General features: G+C 39.4%; 1 protein-coding gene across 7 annotated transcripts in view; it reads right to left on the reverse strand.

The window, feature by feature from the left end:
• Nucleotides 1–21,556, reverse strand: part of ATF7IP (activating transcription factor 7 interacting protein) — a 124,026-nt gene that overhangs the window by 77,770 nt on the left and 24,700 nt on the right. The window contains exon 1 of one of the 7 annotated variants that reach the window (XM_061639364.1): nt 4,100–4,250. The exons of the other annotated variants lie outside the window; for them this stretch is intronic. The gene's annotated coding sequence lies outside the window, so the exon portion shown is untranslated. Of the gene's footprint in view, nt 1–4,099; nt 4,251–21,556 lie in introns of those variants that run through there. 7 annotated transcript variants of the gene reach the window in all.

Here is a 21,556-nt window from a genome sequence, read left to right on the forward strand (position 1 = left end):
ACTGCAGTTCGAGATTGATAAGGAGATAGTCAGGAGATACCTAGTTAACCTAAATGAGTTCAAATCTCCAGGGCCTGATGAACTGCATCCCAGAGTATTGAAGGAACTTGCAAATGTACTCTCGGAACCTCTTGCCATCATCTTTGAGAAATCCTGGAGAACAGGAGAGGTGCCGGAGGATTGGAGACGGGCAAACGTCGTCCCGCTCTTTAAAAAGGGTAAAAAAGAAGATCCGGGGAATTACAGGCCGGTCAGTCTGACTTCAATACCGGGAAAGATATTAGAATGGATAATAAAAGAGTCCATTGGCAACTATCTAGATGACAATGCTGTGATTAGAAGGAGCCAGCATGGGTTTGTCAAGAAAAAATCCTGTCAAACTAATCTCATCTCTTTTTTTTGATCGGGTCACTAGTTTAGTAGACGGTGGAAATGCTGTAGATGTCATCTATCTAGATTTCAGCAAGGCGTTTGACAAAGTCCCCCACGACCTTTTGATTAGCAAACTAGTCAAATGCGGACTACATGGAAATACTGTCAGGTGGATTCACAACTGGTTGGAAAACCTTACTCAAAGAGTGGTCGTCGGTGGCTCTGCTTCGGACTGGAAGGAGGTCTCGAGTGGAGTGCCACAGGGTTCTGTCCTGGGTCCGATACTCTTCAACATTTTTATCAATGACTTAGATGATGGGGTGGAGGGAAGCCTTATGAAGTTTGCGGATGATACGAAACTGGGAGGGATAGCTAACACAATGGAAGACAGGAATAAAATACAAAGGGACCTGGATAGACTAGAAAATTGGGCTGAAATTAATAAAATGACATTCAGTAAAGACAAATGCAGGATTCTGCATTTAGGCCACAAAAACAAAATGCACGGGTACAGGATGGGAAATACCCGGCTTAGCAGTAGTGCGTGTGAGAAGGACCTTGGAATTGTAGTGGATCGCAAGTTGAACATGACCCAGCAGTGTGATGCTGCGGCAAAAAAGGCAAACGCGGTTTTGGGCTGCATAAACAGAGCTATAGTTTCCAGGTCGAGGGAAGTAATAGTCCCACTATATTCTGCATTGGTCAGGCCTCATCTGGAATACTGCGTTCAGTTCTGGGCGCCTCATTTTAAGAAAGATATAGACAAGTTAGAGCGGGTTCAGAAGAGGGCGACGAGGATGATAGCCGGTACAGAGAACAAGTCTTATGAGGAAAGGTTGAAGGAACTTGGCATGTTCAGTCTGGTGAAGAGAAGGCTGAGGGGTGACATGATTGCACTCTTTAAGTACCTGAAGGGCTGTCACATAGAGGAGGGTACAGATTTGTTCACTGCTGCCCCAGAGGGTAGGACTAGGTCTAATGGTTTTAAGTTGCAGGAGCGTAGATTCAGATTGGATATTAGAAGGAACTTCTTGACAGTAAGGGCGGTTCGGCAATGGAACCGACTGCCTAGGGAGGTGGTGGGATCCCCTTCGCTGGATGTCTTCAAGCAGAGGCTGGACAGCTATCTGCGGGAGATGCTCTAGCTGTGGATTTCCTGCTGTGAGCAGGGGGTTGGACTCAATGGCCTACAAGGCCCCTTCCAACCCGGCCAGATAGGCGACTCAGAAATAAAATTTTATTTATTATTATTATTATTATTCTATGATTCTATATCCCTCCCTGCCAGTAGCAGCTCAGGGTGGTAAACAAAAATACTAAAAACTGTTACAGAATGAATATCTTCTCAGTTGCCTGCATGAGTCTGGCAACATAGAAAGTTTTCAGCAGGCATCTCAAAGTAAAAACAGAAGGTGCTTGTGAAATCCCTATTAGCAGAGCATTCCACAGGACTGGGCCGATCACACTAAATTGATTTCTTTTTGCTGTCCAATGAGTCTTGCCAACTTGGGAGATGACCACTGATGTCCTGCAGATAATCTCAGATCAGGCTGGGATATAAGGGTTCAGGCAGTCCCTAAGTTGTTCAGGGCTTTGTAAATAAATACAAGAACAATGAAACTGGCTCAGTATAGATGGATAGTAAATGCAGATGTTTTAACAGCCATGTGCCCTCATCAGTAGTCTGGCTGCTGAATTCCTTACCAGCTGGGGCTTCTGAACCAGGCCCAGAGTCAGCCTCACATAGAGTGTTTGGCAGTAATCCAGCCCCGAGGATATCAGTGCATGGGCTACAGTGGTCAGGCTATCCCTGTCCACGAACAGCTTTAGCTGGTGGACCAAACTGAGCTGGTAAAAGGGAATCCCAGCCACAGAGGACACATAGGCCTCTAATGACAGAGATGTATCCAGGAGCACCCACAGGCTACACACCTGCTCCTTCAAGGGGAGTGTGAACAGGTGACTAGCCTATCTCTCAGACATGAGAGCCACTCATTCAAACAGTCTCCACATATTCAGAGAAAGACAGAATATACCCAAATCCATATGCTTGATTGTTGCATAGCAGGAACAAATTGTGATGGCAGGATAAAAGTTAGAACGGAAGGAACATCCTCAGAATTCCAATTGGTTCAGGAGACAGAGCATCATTCGCCCATTAAGATGGATGGAGTTAGAAGTCTGCATAAACATACAGCATTCTGAATCTAAACGAAACCATTTCAAAATAGTATTTAAGGAATAAAAAGGTAAAAGGTGTCCCTGCACTTGTAGTGCGAGTCATTTCTGACTCTTAGGGCGACGTCTTGCGACGTTTTACTAGGCAGACTGTATATATGGGGTGGGATTGCCAGTTCCTTCCCCGGCCTTTCTTTACCCCCCAGCATATGCCGGGTACTCACTTTACCAACCACAGATGGATGGAAGGCTGAGTGGACCTCGACCCCTTTTACCGGAGATTTGACTTCCTCCTTCCGTTGGAATCGAACTCCGGCCGTGAGCAGAGCTTTTGGTTGCGTTACCGCCACTTACCACTCTGCACCACGGAGGATCTATTTAAGGAATAGATGTGATTTATCCATCTTTTTTATGGTGCAATCTTCAATTTGCCCTTTTAAAAGAGAATAATGAATTCTGCCCAGAATCAACACATCACCATGAACTAAAATGTACACTGCTGAGACTGGACCAATAGTCTCATAATTTAGTTTCGTTCTGGATCATTGAAAGTGTTTCCAATACTTTCTAGTAATTTTTAGCTTCACCCTCTTAATGCTACTACAACATCCATTTCTTGATGATCCAATAGCTATTGTACCAAAAAAACCCCAAACCCCTGTATCACAGAACTCACACATTTACAGATACTGAAAACTGAAATTTAAATTAAAATCTAAAATTTAAAATTCTAAAAAAATAAAAACAATTGCTTTAAGTAAAAAGACTTCAACTGAGCAGCCCACAAAGGAAGTATTGCTGCATCAGTTAGGGTGAGAAATTTCTATAACCAAGGGCCACAGTATATAGTATATAACAGGTATGTTGCTATAAATAATTAGACTTTATACTTGTTATTCTGTGATCTTTCATTTGGTTGCTTTTTACAATGGGGTTGAACTGCTACCTGGCCCTTGAAAAAGCTTAATAGAGATAATAATCTACTTGCGGTTCTAATTTTTTAATGTTTTGCCCTCACATTTTCAACACTTCTCTATGCAATCTTGAGGGCTAGAAACATCAGAGTAATCTGTGAATCTCAGAATTTACCTTAGAGCCTAAAGGCTGAACAAATGTTTTTTGTAAAATGGGGAGGGATCAAAAGGTAATCCCTGTTTTGTTACCCATGCCTTTACTCCACACCATTACAGTAACTTTTAGCATTTTTCTTAAATATACAGTAAAAAAGAAAAAAAATCCACCAATATCTGCTATTACTTGTTAGAGGCACACTGCATATTTTATCCAAATGGATTTACAGTGATAACAGTAAGCAAAACTCCTTTGATGACAGAACCACTGAATTTGCTCAGACATACCATCTCAGAACTATCAATCAACTGACCTCATTAAAAAGAATAATCAGTGGCTGTTCCAAACAATCCTGGAAACCCACAAATATATCCTCCAACAACACAGCAAAGCACTCAATATTTTTTTAAAAGAATATATTTGCAGTAAGATCTTGACAGGGCCTGTGAAAATGCTATGAAGGAACTTGTAGTCTTACCTGGAGGCTGCTTGACACACATCAAGAGAACTTCCTCCTCAGCTCAGCTGCTTACATATCAAAATAGTAGAACAACATTTCTAGGTCGGCCATCTTGAGGAGAAACCTTATTTGTCTTCACACAAGCAAAACATACTGCATTTTAACTAAATGTGACCTTTGATTTAGTCACCCACATCTGTGGAATAGCACATGCCGAAATTTTTATTTACAAAAGAATTGCTCTTAGAGGAATTGCGTTAGCTCTTACAAAGCACATAGTCTGCAAATGCCAGCTGCAATGGAAACTCTTTAGAATGAGACTATTCGTACTGCTTGCTGCAGTGCTTAGCAGTTGCCTGCCCAGAAGCATGTGCAGTGCAATACCTCCCTTATGCCATGTAGTAGCAGAAAAATGCATATTAGAACTCAACAGAAAGCAGTACATTAAACCAGACAGAAGGAATTCTGTCTTTGCCTGCAAGTCTTACTTCTGGACTTATTCCCTGTAATAAGATACTGTTTATAAGAATTTGTTTTATTATCTTCTATAATTCTTCAGTGCAGAAAACAAGTCATTTTGACATTCCAGACAAGGTGGAGCCATGACATAACCCAAAGCTAGAATGTAGTGATAGCTACCTATCTCCATAAAAATGTAAGTAACGGGGCCTTTATTTCATAAACTGCTGCAGGATATTGCATGTCCGAGAATGACTGGTTCTAAATATACAGCTTAACAGTTTGCTAATTAATAGCTCAAATAAGAATGGGATTGACTCAGTATTTTCACATATTTATAACAAGGAAACATTAATCACATACAATATTTTAAACATTCCTTGTGTGAAAACTTAGGTTTTATAACTCATATTTAACTCCCAAATGCCCACAGAAATTTCTGTAATAAAGCATTAGCTCTCTATAGTCTCACGTGATGCCAAATGTGATCTTAAAAAAAGGTAGTTTGAACTCACCTTTCTCTCCCTATTCTGCTATACTCAATCTGGGTAACGAAGTAGAAAGTTTCTCCTTTCTAGCCACAACTTAAATTGTGAGGTACACTATGCATACTTCTATAAATGTATTAAAATGCAAGTTCATCAAGGCTGTAGTGTACTGGATGAAATATAACAACATGTTTATTTCAGTTAGCGGGTTCTTTTCAAGGCTGGGGAAATTCCTATACAACTATTTGAAAAAAGTTACCTCACTAAAAACACCATTGTGGTTGGTGAAAAGCCTAAATCTTTGGATAAATGTTATAAATATCTATACTGTTCCTAGTCGGTGTGTTACCGTTTAACCACTGAACATTTCCTGTAATTGGCCAGAGCTTATTTGTGACATCCCAAATAAGGGTTGGAGGGGGGGTGGCTTTGCCAGCTGACCAGGAGTGAGGAAACCCAGGCTTCTGAACTATCCAGCATGGTTAATGGCCAGGGATGATGGGAGTTGGACTACAACATCCAGCCACAGGTTCCCCATGTCTGCTGTAAACCTGACAACTGAACGCTGCTTGGAAACATTTTATATAGCAAGCAACTAATAAATGTAATAAGCAGCAGCAGCAGCGGCAGCAACAACATAGCAGCTTTCCCAATTTCTTCAGGAAAGAGGTTTCATAGTTTTGAGGCGAGATTTTGGCTGTAAACCACCCTGACCTGACATAAAGGAATATAGAGCAGTGCCTGTTAACTAGATTGCAACTGTTATAGAGGAAGAAGCAGTCCTAAGGAAGACTTCCACAACCTGGTGCCCTCTAGATGTTTTAGACTACAACTTCTATCTTCCCTGATCACTGTCCATGCTTGCTGGGACGAATGAGAGTTGTAGTCCAAAACATCTTGGAAGATACCATGCTACAATTTATTCAATTATATCCCCCCTTCCTTCCAAAGGAGCCCAGGATGACAAACATCAACAACATCATTAAAAACATTCTAAAACCGGTTTAAAGTAATCACATTCTCTCAATCAGTAATAATAATAATAATAATAATAATAATAATAATAATAATAATAATAATAATAATAATAATTTGTGTGTCGCCTATCTGGCAGATAGCCACTCTAGGCGACGTACATTAAAATGGGATAAAATACAATAGTATCAAATGCAGTCACATTAATCTCAATAAATAAAATACTGGACAGTCATCAGTACATTTATAAAAACATTTACATATACAGCATATAATAGATGACAAAATCATGGGGATTAACCCATCCCAAAGATCTCAAAGGCCTGTTGAAATAGCCACGTCTTCAGGGCCTTGCGGAATACATCCAGGGAAGGGGCATGTCGGAGATCAAACGGGAGGGAGTTCCAGAGTGGGGGCCACCACAGAAAAAGTCCTCTCCCTAGTACCCACCAACCTAGCTGTTTTGGTTGGTGGGATTGAGAGAAGGCCTTGCGTGGCTGATCTGGTCGGGCGGCATAATTGGTGGCGGTGGAGGCGCTCTTTCAGGTAAACTGGGCCAATTTCAGTGATACCAGGATCAGTATCTTTCAGCAATAAAATGCCCGAGTAATGTTTTTACATTCCTTCTGAAAGGCAATAATAAGGGACACAGACACACTTCGGCAGGGAGGTCATTCCACAAATGGGGAACCACCACTGAGAAAGCTGGGGTGGGCTGCCTGAAGGCATGAATGTCTCAAGGAGTGAAGCATTTTAAAGACTAAAATTTGCACCTTGAATTGAGTCTGGAAGAAAACTAAAAATTGGCAATAAAGTGCATGCCTCCAAACATCTGACAGAAGACATGCAGCTGCATACTACATTCTGGCATTTCTAAGCAGTCTTCCCCATGCAGAGTACATCTGCACTAATTGAGTCTTGAAGTTAAATAAGCATGGACCAGTATATCAAAGTCTGCCCTGAGAAAGAGACAGATTTCCATTAAGTGGAAGTGGAGAAAAGCACTCCAGTAACAGCTCTAACCTACTTCTCAAGGACTGCTGATTATGTACCCTGCTCTGGGATTGTTTTAATGAAGAGCAGGTCACATAATCATATAAAAATAAACTTAAAATAGCAGGCCTGGGTCCAACAAAACATCTAAACTCTTAACCTGGTAATAGATGGGATTACAGTCAACCCTATCACAAGCAAACCTATTCTATCCAGACCAAAAGACATTCCCTATCCATAACCCAATTACATCCTCCCTTCTACCACTTACTGGTGAATGTTGATAGTAAGCAATGCATGATGAAAATGTGCAGAAATATTGCTTTTCAATCTTTTCCAGTAAACCCACTGTTACGAGTCACAGACAAAACTGACTCTCTCATAAGCAGAGAAAAATTTGCAAATTCTGTCCTTTTCCTGGGAAATACTAAGCCACATTGAGTAGCATGGGTTTTTTTTATCATACTAAGGATCTGTGCCTTCCTGCCAATGCTCCACAAGCAAATCTTCAGAGAATGCTGCTACCGTAGCAAGGGCAAAGGGTAAGCACCAATGTATCAACAACAGTGGAGCAGAAACCAGATTCTGTTGTGCACACATCAGTTGTTCCTTGTGCTGATATCAATACAGTTAAATCCAATTGTAAAGTGTTGTATCAGTACAGTGCTTTATATTTAAAGTTATATCCCACCTTTCTGCCTGACAACAATGGAAATTAATATGTAAATATAAAACTTGTTTTAAAATGCAATGTGAGAAGACCAGTTCGTCCTTCTCTTCCAGGACCACCCCACCTCTTGGCAAGTGACATAACTGCCTCCTTGAGTGCACTCAGGGGACTTGAGGGGGAGTCCCCTCACTACTGCTTATGCAAGATTATCTCCATTTGCCCTCCCTCAATCTCTGCTTAAAGAACTGACAGCAGGGGGAACAGAAACCCCTCTCAGAAAATAATAGTAATAAAAAACTAGCCTGTGAGGTTGGGTCCTGAAAATTCAGGAGCTCCAGATTAACATAGGAAGCCACCTTATACTGAATCAGACCACTGGTCCATCTACCTCAGTATTGTCTACAAGACTGAAAGGAGTTCTCTCTTCTGCAGGATGGACATTTTTTAAAAAAAATGTTTTAGATTGGTCCTGCCTTCAGCAAGTGGATTAACCCATTTTCTGTCTGCTCCATTCCCCACAGACGGAGAATGTCCTCTCCCCAGGCCTTAGATGCTGCTGCTGTGGCTTTCCAACATTGGTTTAGAGAACTAGGTCATGAGGCATGAAAAGAATGATCTGCTTGTGTTTTATTGCAGTATAAAGATGAAGCTTTTAAAAAAATCAACAACATTGTTGAATTAACATTTCATTATTACAATTTCAATACATGTTACTAAAAATAGTTGGTTTGTTATTTTAAAAACTGGTTTCTTTATTAAGTGAATTTATATCCCACCTTTCTATTGCCATACAACCACTCAAGGTGACTTGCATCACTTAAAAAATATACCAAGTCCACAGAAACCCCCCACAAACAATAAAAACAGGAGGCTGTTTGCAGCAGGTGAACACAACTTTTAAACAGCAAACACAATTGTCTGGACTGGAATAGCCTGACCATGCACTGGTAACCTCCAGGCTGGATTACTGTAATGTGCTCTATGTGGGGCTACCCTTGAGGTTGGTGCGGAAGCTGCAGCTGGTGCAAAATGCGGCTGTGAGGCTGCTCACTGGGGCAGGGTATTGCCAACATGTCACCCTGCTGCTGAAAGAATTGCACTGGCTGCCCACTTGCTACCAGACTAAGTTTAAGGTTCTAGTCTTGGTGTACAAAGTCCTTTACAGCTTGGGACCAGGATACCTGGTAGACTGTCTTATCCCTTATATACCCGGTCGTTCACTGCGTTCTGCAGGCGAGGACCTCCTGCAGATACCATCTTATCAGGAAGTCCGTTCCGCACAACATAGGAAATGGACCCTTAGTGTGGCGGCACCTACCCTGTGGAATTCCCTCACCTTAAATATTAGACAGGCGCCATCACTGTTATCTTTTCGGCGGCTGTTAGACCTTCCTCTTTCAACAAGCTTTTTAAGTTATCCCAATCCGTGTCTGTGTTGGAATTGTTTTGTAATATGTTTAAACCTTTTTTAAAAAAACCCAATGTTTTTAACCTTTTTTTAAAAAGATGTCTTTAAAACTTTTTTAAAATATATTTTAAAGATGTTTTGTTTTAATGTATTTTAAAGTCTGTTATGATGTTTTAAAGTGTTTTTAGTGCTTTTGTTTGCCACCCTGGGCTCCTGCTGGGAGGAAGGGCGGGATATAAATCAAATAATAAACAAACTAACAAATAAATAGTTAGCTTATAACATTCACTTAGGATTGGTGGAAATTTTTTAGTGACAAAGATGACTGAGTATTTCTGTCATCTCCAACTTTATCCTTGCTTTGTTCAAATATGTTGTGTTTATGAAAGCATAAAACATTGCTCAAAGAACAAACATACTTATTATTTCACTAATCCTGGGATCCAACTGCTGGTACAGTAGTTGCACTAAACTAGGCTTTCTGTTTTTAGACACGTGGGTTTCAGATGTTTTAATGTTGTGTAATACCTGTGTTTTAATGTTGTTGTACACCACCATGGGTTCTTCAGGAGTAAGGGCAGTATAGTAACACATAATGATGATGATGATACCTCCACTCAATTGGGCTAGGTGCTTTCCAAAACAAGAATGCATTACAGAGCAGCAAAAATCCAGGGGAGAGGGAGTTAGATGGATCTCCTCCAGCGTGGAATTCTATAGCCCAGATGTGGCCACAGTCCCAATCAGCCGTGCCTCCATCCCTTCACAAATTTTATCAGGTAGTCTGCAATTTATTGTATGGATTCTCCTTATCTTTTAAGAACTCAACCAATGCTTCCTTATAAAAGAAAGTTGGTTTTTATGTAAAATAATTCAACAATATAGGTACAATAAGTTTTGAAAAATGTTTAAATGTAATCACAAGATCTGAAAAGCAATTACTTAATAATTAGAAATATCCAGAATTTAAAAGACAAGCTTAGAAAGTGTCAAATTTTACCAGAAGATGATGGAACTTGGTCATCTGAAAGCATGTCTGATATTTTCCACAGGATTCATAGAATGCAAATTGCTGTTGAATATTGAAGTATATCAACTTTCTGACATTTTATTTAATATACAATTTTGTTCATTTAATGCTGATACTCTTATTGCCCAGCAGAGTTTAATACCTAGCTCTGGTACATGTTGTTATTCATAACTTGCCCAGCTTGCTGAAGGCACTGGAAGTAGAACTACTTTCTGTAGGATGTTTTAGTTTTGGAAGTCTGTCTCCTCCCTCTCTCTGTGCTGGATTCTACCAGATGCCCACAAAAGAAGTATGGTCTGGAACAGCTCCAGACAAATCAGAAGTGACCTAGAAGCTATGTAGTCAGTGCCATCTTGGCTCTGTGAAATGCCTAACAAAGTACTTTGTAAATTTCTGAGGTTTTTCTTACCAATCCAGGTTTAGACAAATAATGAAGACATCCACCCAAGTAAACATTTATATTGCCAGTTTTTCTACTGTTTCATCAGTTTCTTCTCTATAATACTGTTTTAATAATAACTCTGTCCAAAAAGTATCCACATTTCATCCACAGTTTACCAAAGACTGATTTTCCTGAAAAATACTTCATGTGGGATTAGCAAGAGAAATCCAGAGCCTTAAGTGAGATAGACAACAGATATTCAGCAGCTCTTTGACACAGCAATATTACTTGCTTGAACACTTAAAATGCTCAGAAGTTTCCAGAAACAAATGGTGGTTGTTACCAGACAAAACCTAGTCATAAAAAGCAACAGGCCTACACATTAAAGTTGCAGTCTAAAGATTCATAATTTGCACAACACAACACATAACCTATATTTCACCTCCAATTTCATGTTTTTCTAGGGGGGGGGAAATCAACCATTGTGTTTGATGGTGGGTCATGGATTCAGTTTGAAGAGACTATGAGCATATATTTGATTTTGTTTGTTTAAAATCAGTATTTTATTCACCCTAGTTTTAGAAGAGTAATCCGATAATGAATTTTGGGAAATCAAAAAACCATGTAACATTTTGGCAGTACTGTTTTCAGTGTTAATGAGTTGAACAGTTTGGAGACAAGATTGAATTGAATTTATTTACTTTAAATCTGGTCCTTAGGTGAGTTCTAGCAGGATTCCCCCCTCCTTTCAGTGTTTCAGAATGAATATTATAGAGGAACACAGAAAAATAGGTAAGAATAAAAGATCCATGCAGATTTTGCAAAATCAGTCTACCAAGGAGAGACCAATATTGAAAAGACCAATGAACATACAGTGAAAACACATAGGGATGGGGAATCAGGTAACTATCAGAGGGGTCTAGGCAAAGTTTGCTTGTTTGTTTATTTATTTATTTGATTTATATCCCGCCCTTCCTCCCAGCAGGAGCCCAGGGCAGCAGCAGGAGCATCGAAGCTTCAGCTAATTATATCGTGCCCAATATGAAGTTTAGATGAATCCCATTAATTCCAATGGGAGAGTCATGCTGGCATCAATGGAGCCAACACACTTGGCTTTGGCTGCATCTTGCACAAAAATGTGTAAGATACAGTAGGGCCCCGCTTTACAGCGCTTCGCTTTACAGCTAATGCAGCGGTTGTCAATTACAGAAAGGCCCCGCTCTTACAGCGCTTGTTCCACTTTTACGGCTTTTTTTGCCGTCGGGCGACATTTTGGTCAATGTTAGTCAATGGGTTCCACTTTACAGCGGTTTTCGCTTTACAGCAGGGGGCCGGAACATAACCCGCTGTATGAGTGGGGCCCTAATGTATCTATAATTTATCTATCCCACAGAGTAATTACTGAACCCAACTAAACATGGGGAACCTCTGGCCCATGGGCCACATTAATTCCTAGACTGCCATTTCTTGAATATATTAAAATAGTCAAGCAAGGCACAACATAGCAAGCAAATAAAGACTATACATAAAATATTACTATACTGCGCTGTCTTCATTCAACTGGCACAGTACTGGGAGTGAACAAGGGAAAAAAGAGTGACATGGAGATGCAGAAAAGCAACACCATTTTGGTCTGTTCCTAGTAATTGATCTCATTTCCACTAGTTGGCAGATGTTACAGAAAGTTCTAGAATTTATGCATCAGTAAGGAAAATATGAACAACTTTTGGTTTTGGCATCTCAGATAGCATTTGCAAATTAAATCTAGCTAATTTTAAGAGATCTTTCAGCATAAAATTCTAACCACTCAGAATATTTAACAAAGGAATTCAAGTGACATGTAAAGTTCACTGAACAATGAAACTAATGATTACATGGGGAAAGCAATTCTATCTAAAAGATACCAGCATCAAAAAACAGAAGCAAAAAAATCATATTTGATTTCCGTAAACATTCAAGAAAGTGAAGTGAAAATTATCTTGTTTTCAGTGGTATTTTTACTGTTTCCGTTTTACTACAGCTATCAAATTTGCTGTAAGAGATCATTATTTCCTTTTAAGAACATGAAAATATCAAATACAAGCCTTAAGTCAGATAACATATTATACAGAAAACATCAATATCAGACTGAAACAGACCGCCTTCACATTTGCTAATCATGCACATTTAGTTCCAGGGAAATTTGCCCGTTATACTTTGTGAGATTTATAAGCTCTTGAGTTCTACAAATCACCCTTCAAATTAGCCATGTAAAAATTGATTACTAAAGAAGAGCCATCAAAAGAAGGGTAGGGGAGAGATGGTTTGGTTCCTCTGAGCCTCTCAGGTGGCAAGCAATGCAAACACATTGCCTCCTCACCTGGAACTGCCAAAAGAAAAAAGGGGGAGACATTGCTCCCCACTCTACCATCACCATGGTGCCCGTCACCACACTTTCAGGGGTAGTGGGCAGGTTTTGCCCCAGGTACAGGGACTGGCTTTTTCCCAGGGAATGAATAGCAGCCATTCACTTATATAGGACAGAGTTAAAAGGAACACCGATGCAAACTATAAGTGTGGCGCTTCAAACTGATCCCTTTCCCCGTTCCTCCAGCCATTAAGAATTAAATCGGCTGAGATAAGAATTGCTTCAGAATTACAAAACAGTGTGTTGGAATTTTGGGAACTGGCATTTAGACAGGTTTGTACAAGCAAGTTTTTAAAATAAAAATATGTAACATTTTCCTTATTAATGGTGAACTTCCTAAAAAAAGGAATAAAAAAATTATGTAACGTTGAACCATAATTTCTTATGGAAACTTCACTTAAGAAGGATGCACCTTGCGAGAGACACCTTCACATGAGAACATTTTGCTGTTGCCAATTTAATCAATAACAATCTATTTGTGGGTCCTGAGTTCAAGAGCAATATCTACCTTCTGCTCATAAAGGCTCATGCTACATCAGAAAATACTTTCCAAAATAGAAGCTCTAATGTTTTCTTTGTGACCTTGTGCTGTCACTTACCTCATTCTTAATCATGACCTAGGCCAGTGAAAATCTTATATCTTACATACTATCTAAATATACCAAAATAAAAACATAGGTCACAATTTTTGTGTTTATAAACGAACTCATATCTAAAATGGAACAAGTACCAAGGTCCAAAATGTAACTTTTATTTCCATTATTTATTTAGACCATTATTGCTTGCAATGCAGAAAATTCTACAATTTAAGAGGTAATTGCTGACCAACAATATACTGTATGAAAGCATCCTGTTGTCAAGTAATTGCTATTCATAAATACTATGTTCTATATTCTTCCAAAACTACTATAAACCAAATATCTCAACCATTTAAGAGAAAAATATGCTGATGAGTGAAGCACTGCTTCTTTATCCATTTCTAAAGCAGTCCAATCAATGGGTTTAAAATATAAAGTAAGTTTAATACAAAAGCTAGCAGATATCTGCCTATCTTCTTAAAATCAGCTGATTATAGCACTTTTTACAATAGTGACCTTTGACCCCAGCAAACTCACTTCCACAATCCTTGTGAAATATTTAATTGTGTAAAACTCACCTTCACCAGCCATGGAAATCTAAAAAATACATGTGTCAATAATTAGTTTTTTGGTTTCACATTTGTACACATCCTGAACTATTTCTTGAAAAACAAAACCCAGAATTGTTTCTTACCTCTGTACTGTATCTGTAACATGTGACTCCACCAGATATGCTCATTAGCATATAGGCAGGCTAAACAGCTCAAGAGAATATTTCGTCAGCCATTTTGAGACTGCACTGTTTCAGCTACACTGAAAGTGTGATTAAGATGGCTGCACTATGTGCATTCAACATCAGCCAGCAGTGTGTAAAGTACTTGTCACAAAGGACCTCCCTCCTTATGGAGCAGTACACACACAGTGGCAATTAGTGCACGTGCTGCAGAGACACTGCAGTATCTTGGAGCACAAGTGCTACAAACAAAATATTCATAAGGCACAAAGACTGCCTCTGTGAACCAATCGGTAGTTCAGGACATAACACTCTAATCCTGATCTGAATCCAAGCAGCTGCAAGTCCATGTCACATATTACTGACAGCAGGAATGAAGCCAAATATTACTGGCAGACAGGGACTGCTACTCAGGAAGAGCTTGATTTCAGTCCCCCCCCTTTCTTAAAGCATTAGAAACCCTATTCAAATCATTTACACTATAAAATACTACAGAACGTTTGTCCAAAGCTGCATAATATGGGAATAAAATATTAAGTTTTTCAACCACCAATGAATTCAAAGTCATTCCCAAAATGTGTTCAGGTTGAAATATTTACAATATATTTCTGTCTACATGAGGTAGTATGCAAAGGTGCAAATTGCTCTAACAGAAGCACATAAGCAAAACTGGTTAAGCATCTGCAGTAACATTTGCCCTATCAGCCAAAAGAGCCGAATGGCACATAGAAGAGAGAACACTAAACTAGTCGTAAAATATCTCTCCTTCTACACTATCCATTTACATAAGATATTCTAAGGACCTTTCTTGTTAAGAGGTTTTTAAAGAGAGTATATTCTAGAAAAATTAAATATATCCCATCTCATAAGAAAACATTTGGTAGGCTTGTTGCTTATTCTAGGTACTTATTTAACCAAGATTTCAGTAACCATGTATAAGATTTTTTCCAAATCTGAATTTAGTACACTTTCATTCTGTATTTTCCCATCTTATGCATTAAGAAATTCAAATACATAACTATTAGCAGAAGCTGCCCCCTATGCAAATGAATACCATAATTATGTCTATATTGCTTTGTTCAAAGCACCTCAACCTCACATGCATCTTCGTAGAAATCATTGCTATCATCCCTATTTGAACCTGAGGAGCTGAGGCAGAGATACAAAGGCTTGCCTAAAGTTGCCTAGTGAGTTTGTGGCTGAGATAAGATTTGAACTAGGAATTTCCTGGACTGTCACCTCACATTCTGTGTCGCTATGATATACCGCCTCTAAAATACAATGGCACTTTCTACATATTACAATATAATCCAGTAGCTGAGCAAAAAGAAGAATATAAGAAGACTCCTCAGGTCAATAAGATGGCTTGACTAAAATAGAACAGAAATAGAAATGTAATGCTGTAAGTTGATTTGAGAGAGAAAAAATCGTAGTAACCGACAAATAAATATAAATAAAACTGAATAAAACTAAAAAATGTTAAAACTAAGAACTCACTGAACAAAGTGGTATTCTGTGGTCACCAACATGGCACCTTTAGGTGCAATAGCACCCTTGGGAATTTCATCTCAAGTCCATGTGGCCTCTCAAACTGACCCCACCCAGTCCTCATCATGAAGTAGGGGGTGGTTGCCTTTATTCTCCCATGAAATTCAAAAAGCAACACAGTCCCCCATTTTCTTTTTCCACTATGTGCACTTTTCAAGGCTCAGATTAGCATCGGAGCAGCTGAACAGGAAGTGGAAAGTCTGAGAGGGTAGGAGGAACAGGGGAGCAATCTTGGAGACTTGGGGATGGGGGAGAGAAAACAGAGCGACCAGGCACGAGAAAGTGAGCAGCCAGATTCAAATCAAAGAAGAGGTATGCACACACACCAAAGCTGAACCTAATAAAATGGATCCTTTGGAAATTGCATAATTTTTCAGCCCCCCATCCCACAACTACCATTAAATCACATCTGCCTCCATTATGGTTGTCAGGTCAGAAGCATCCCAAACCCTGAGGTTTCAGGGGCGGCCCCTAGTAATGTCATTAAGCATATTAAGCATCAACCACAGTTGCTTAAGAGCATACCACTCAAACAAAAACATCTCTCTGATTGGAAATTAAGATAGAAATCTTAGCTAATGAGGGTGCTTCCAGGTCCAGCTGAAGTGACGGGATCATTCCTTCTCACCTGCTTAGGGAGCCTAGAGAAGGAACATTTTATCTAGCCTACTCGATTCTGGCAAGAAGGGTTTAAGTGCCCTCAGACCAGGCCATTCACCAGAAGGCTATTGTAGAAAAAAGGGAGCCTAGTGTTGTAAAAACGTTAGATGAAAGCACTCAGGAGTAAAAATGGATGCTCCTTAAGACTGCAATTCTAAGCATGCTTATTAAGGGACTAAGCCCCATAAAACTAAACAAGACTTAGAGTAGATATTGTTAGAATTGTGCTGTTGGTACGGCTTGACCAGGTATTCTCTGCAAAGATATACATCTCAAAGCAGGGTTAGCAACCTGCTGCCTGGAATGCCCTGCCCCTGCCTTTTAACATGGCTACTCCAAACTTCCTTACAGACTTAACCCTTCACTGCAGACAGAGATTTGAGAAACGAGTAAGAGTTAAGAAGATTCTCTACTCTTTTCTGTCTACCCTGTGGGTTGATATAAACTCACTTTGACAGCCAACACAATTACAGTGAATGATAATTGACAGAGAAAACACACATGGTTTGGTCTACCTTCACAGTCAGAAGCTTGAGAACAACAGCAATTGAAGTCACACTTCCCAGTATGTGAATTCTCTTTTACCACTATTGGACAAGAAACAAACCATCATGCAACAAGGTACATCATCAGTGGGCTTCAGGGGGTTACGCTGACAGCATGGAACCACTGTTGTTGCTTCTATGGATGTAAGGGAATGAGCTCAGAGGTAAATGAAATGCAAATGGAAAAACAAAAACAAAAGACAGTGATGATTCCCTAAACACAATAGCATACCAACCACAACAAGATTCCTATTAGTAAGGCAGAAAAATCAGCATCCCAACCCAAGTCAGGATTCCTAACCAAAACTAAAAAAATCCTGGCAGCCAGTTAGCCAATGCCACAGAAATCTGCACATAGCACAACCTGACCCGGAGGCTGCAGTTAGTGCAGAATGCTGTGGCACAATTGCTGACATGAGTGAGACCCTATCAGCACATAATACCTCTGCTCTGAAATCTGTACTGGTTGCTGATTTGCTACCAGGCCAAATTCAAGGTGTGTTTTCCATACCATAGTATTTGTTCTGCTCTTGTGAGAAATCAATCCTTTAGTGTGGCAGCACCTACGCTTTGGAACTCCCTGCCTATTAACTTTATGCAGATCATTGTATTTTTTGGCACCTGCTAAAAACATTTTTGTTTAGGCAAGCCTACCCAGGCAGGTAGAAGCCATTATGTTTTTATCTGTTTTTAATTCATTAGTTTCATTATTTTGAATGTTTTAAATACCTGTCCTTAACTGTTCTTGCCAGTAATTTTATTGTTTTAATTCCTTCTATAAACCTCTTTGAGGGGGTTTTTTTATAATAAGAGTACTATATAAATGTAATATATAAATAAATTTCAGAGTCACTGTGGCCCTTGGCTCTCTTTCCTCTTTTAGGAACAAAGGAATCTGCCTTATATCGACTCAGGCCCTTTGGTACCATCTAGCTCGGTACTGATGACATGGACTAGTATTGGTTCTCCAGGATTCAAGGCTATAGTCTTTTCCAGGGACTGGATTTGGGACCTTTGCAAGCAAAGCATGTGCCCTATCATTGAGCTACAGCCTTTCCCGTTTAAAAAAGATTTTTTTCAAATTGTTCTTTTCAATTCATTAATGAATGCACAGCATACTAGGGCAGCTCCACACCATGCATTGAAAACACATTCAACATACATTTGAAGCACATGAATTTCATCACAGAATCATGGGAACTGTAGTTTGTTATGGGTGGTGGGAACTGTAACTGAGGGGGAAACTACACTTGTCAGGATTCTTTGGGGGAAGTCATATGCTTTAAATGCGAGTTGGATGTGCTTTAAATGTATTATGTGGATCTGCATTACTTCATAAACTTTACCTGCATATAAATCATTTTAATTAAATTTTAAAATGGAAATAAGCTACAAAGGTTACTGGGTGACCATCTCTCAGCCTAATCTGCTCCTCAAGGTGAAAACAACATCGGGGGACCATGACCACCCCAAGGAAGAAGGGCACACTTAAAATGTTGAGGAAATAATAATTTGTAAATAATAATTTACAACCATAGTGTGAAATCAGATACCTATCAAAACATAGTATGAAAAAATATTTATATAAGCACGACTGTCAAAGATGTTTATTATTTATACAACGTGTAAATATATTTGTTACCCTTTATGGGGAAAACATAATTGTGGAAACAGAGCAGAACGCATGGAAGTAATAGAACGCCTTACAGAACTCCGATATAGCTGATGTTACAAGTGGCATATAGACCAGGCAAATTGTTAAACATTATTGATGGAACTTAATGGAACAAGGAATAGGGGTTAGTTCTGGGGAAGCTGATTTTGCTGCTATAACCCTCTTGGTGTATTATTTGTCAATTTTAGAAATTAAACTGAATTAATTTCAAATAACTACCTATGAGTATCTGTGCTTCATGGTTTTAAACTTTGTATGGTTTTTAAAATTGTATATTTATTTTTAATGTTCAGTGTTTTTAATTTTTGTAAACCGCCCAGAGAGCTTTGGCTGTGGGGTGGTATATAAATGTAATAAATAAATAAAATAATAAATAAATTTATAGTGCAATCATATGCAAGCTTACTCAGAAGCAAGTCCCAATGTATTCAACAGGACTTACTCAAAGAGGGAAGCATGCACAGAACTGTAACCTCATGTGATAAGGAACTTCACCCAACCCAAAATTCAGAATCACGGCACTTTAAGCTGTTTTGCAACTGTTTCATACTTGTTTTATGGTTACTGGATTTTAAATGGATTTAGTTCTTGTTGTGAGCTGCCTTGGTTTCCAACCTTACCTCACAGGGTTGTTGGAAATATTCCATATACACAGAGACCGGAGATATAAAAATGCATATAGCCCATATATAGTAATAGTTTATTGTCAGAACCAGTTGGTCATTGCATAACCTTAAAAAAAAAATCGGTATTAGTTTCCTACAAAATAAAAGCAGAGATACCTAGGTAAGCCCTGTTTAATTGCTATTAAAAATAGGATTGAGGAGAGAAAGATTTACAACACAAACACAGTCTTCTGCTATGTTCACTCAAAAGTCCTATTGATTTACAGCACATTCCTAACCACGTTTACTCAAAAGTAAGTCCTACAGTATAGGATTAAAACTTCATATTGGGAAGGTTTTCAAAACAGGCTATGAATTAGACAAACTACCCTCTTCAACAGCGCAGGAAAATGTACATGTACACTTCTTTTAAATTTCTGTTCAAAAATTATTTCAAAGATAAAACGTATAATATGCTATTTTTGCAAGTAATTAAAAAAACCCTGCATGTGAACTTTTATTATAACTGAAATTGTTTACAGTAAACAATTTCTTGCCAAGATCCTGCTCTAATTTTTTTGTTCTACATCTCCTGATCTGCACACAGAGAAAGCTATAAACCAGGAAAAGACAAGAGTTTTCTAGCCTTGCAATGGGTTCTAGCTATTGCCTGGAGGTTAGCAAATCCCTTGTCAGTCACAACCCTGACTTCACTTATTGGCTACAAACCTGAAAGAATAGGGTTAGAGCAGACAGCTATGAACCCATTTAACAGAAACTGCAAGGGTGGCTGACATTCTGGTGTACAGTAGGGCCCTGCTTTTCGGTGCCCCGCTTTTTGGCGTTCTGCTAATACGGCGCCAGCGGGGAGATCAGCTGGAGCACTGGGAGCTCCAGCTGTCGCGCTCCAGCTGACAGTGCTTGGCCCCTGAAGCTCCCCGCGCTCCAGCTGATCGCACACTAGCATAAGTGTGGCCCTACTGTATATCTCTTGAAGCAGACCACCTAGAAACTTAATTTTAAAAAAAATGAAAGCTGAGAGTTGGGAAATTAAGGGGATTCACCTGGAGACCCAGAGGGGATCCCAAAAATCTGGAGTCTCCGGGCAAAAACAGAAAACCTGGCAACCCTGGTCTCCATTGACTGAGACATACTAAATAACTGATGTAGTGTTTTCAAGGGATCCCAAGGCACAAAAACATGGATACAAGGCACAAATCTTTTATGAATCCTTGTAATTTTGCAAAGTATCCCTTCAAAACCACTATCAAATCATAGGTCACTGCTGTATCCACAGATAAGTTCTGTGAATTAATTTGAAGGTCATTTATTTGGGAACCCTATGTAAAATCATACAAATTCAGGAGGATCAGTTTTAATTCTAATGAATCTACCTTATACCCGGACCCCTTGGAAAAGTGAAGAGTGGGTGGGTGGCACTCTGTCTGGGGAAGGGAAATTGACCTGGGGAAGGTGGAGAGAAGCGACCAGAGGAGCTTGTGTTCAAGGCACTCTCTCAAAATTCCAAATGTGTCAGCAGGCCCCCCAAAGACTGATAACCCCTACTCTATATTGATTTTTCACAGGCAAGTGTTATTTGCAGATTAAGAGAATGTGGAGCTATGAGAGGAGAAAGTGGAGAGAGAATACAGTATCACAAGGAGATGGTACACATACACACTAGATCCAGTAAAATAGATCCTCTTGAAATCGCACAATTTCTCCCCCAAACTGCAATCAAATCACAGATCACATCTGTGTTCATTAGCTGAGCTATAAAAATGACCTCTGCTGCACTTTCCAAGACTGCTATGGTGCAAAAACATGTCTTTGAGGTACAGCCTTTATGGAGCCTTGTAATTTTTACAAGGGATAAACCTCAAAACAACCATCAAATCGTTGGTCACCTCGGTGTCCACGTATGTGTTTCATGATTTGTAGATGGTTTGGTTGGTATCTTATGTAAAACTCATGAAGATCAATGTGGATCTGTGCCATGTATCAATGTTTTCATGGGATAGCAAGCACTGGATTTATGATTTTTTTAGTAGAGTCTTGATAGCAGTTTAGCTTTATAGCAACTAGCCATGTATTTCCACCCTTTTTGATATCCGACTTAATCAACCTACCCCCCCCCAAGCAGATCCAAATATCTATTAATAAAATGTAGTAGAAAGTCTTCCTGACCGTACCACTTTAGACTCTACAGGGAAGGGGGACGCTTTCCAGTTTTTGTTTTAAAAACCCAACTCTTCTAATAAGATTGCTTTCCACAGTAGAGGGAGTCTTTCTTTATGAAATGGAAAACCAAACGTTCAG

The sequence above is a fragment of the Rhineura floridana genome, chromosome 8 (assembly GCF_030035675.1).
Source record: "Rhineura floridana isolate rRhiFlo1 chromosome 8, rRhiFlo1.hap2, whole genome shotgun sequence".
Taxonomy (NCBI): domain Eukaryota; kingdom Metazoa; phylum Chordata; class Lepidosauria; order Squamata; family Rhineuridae; genus Rhineura; species Rhineura floridana.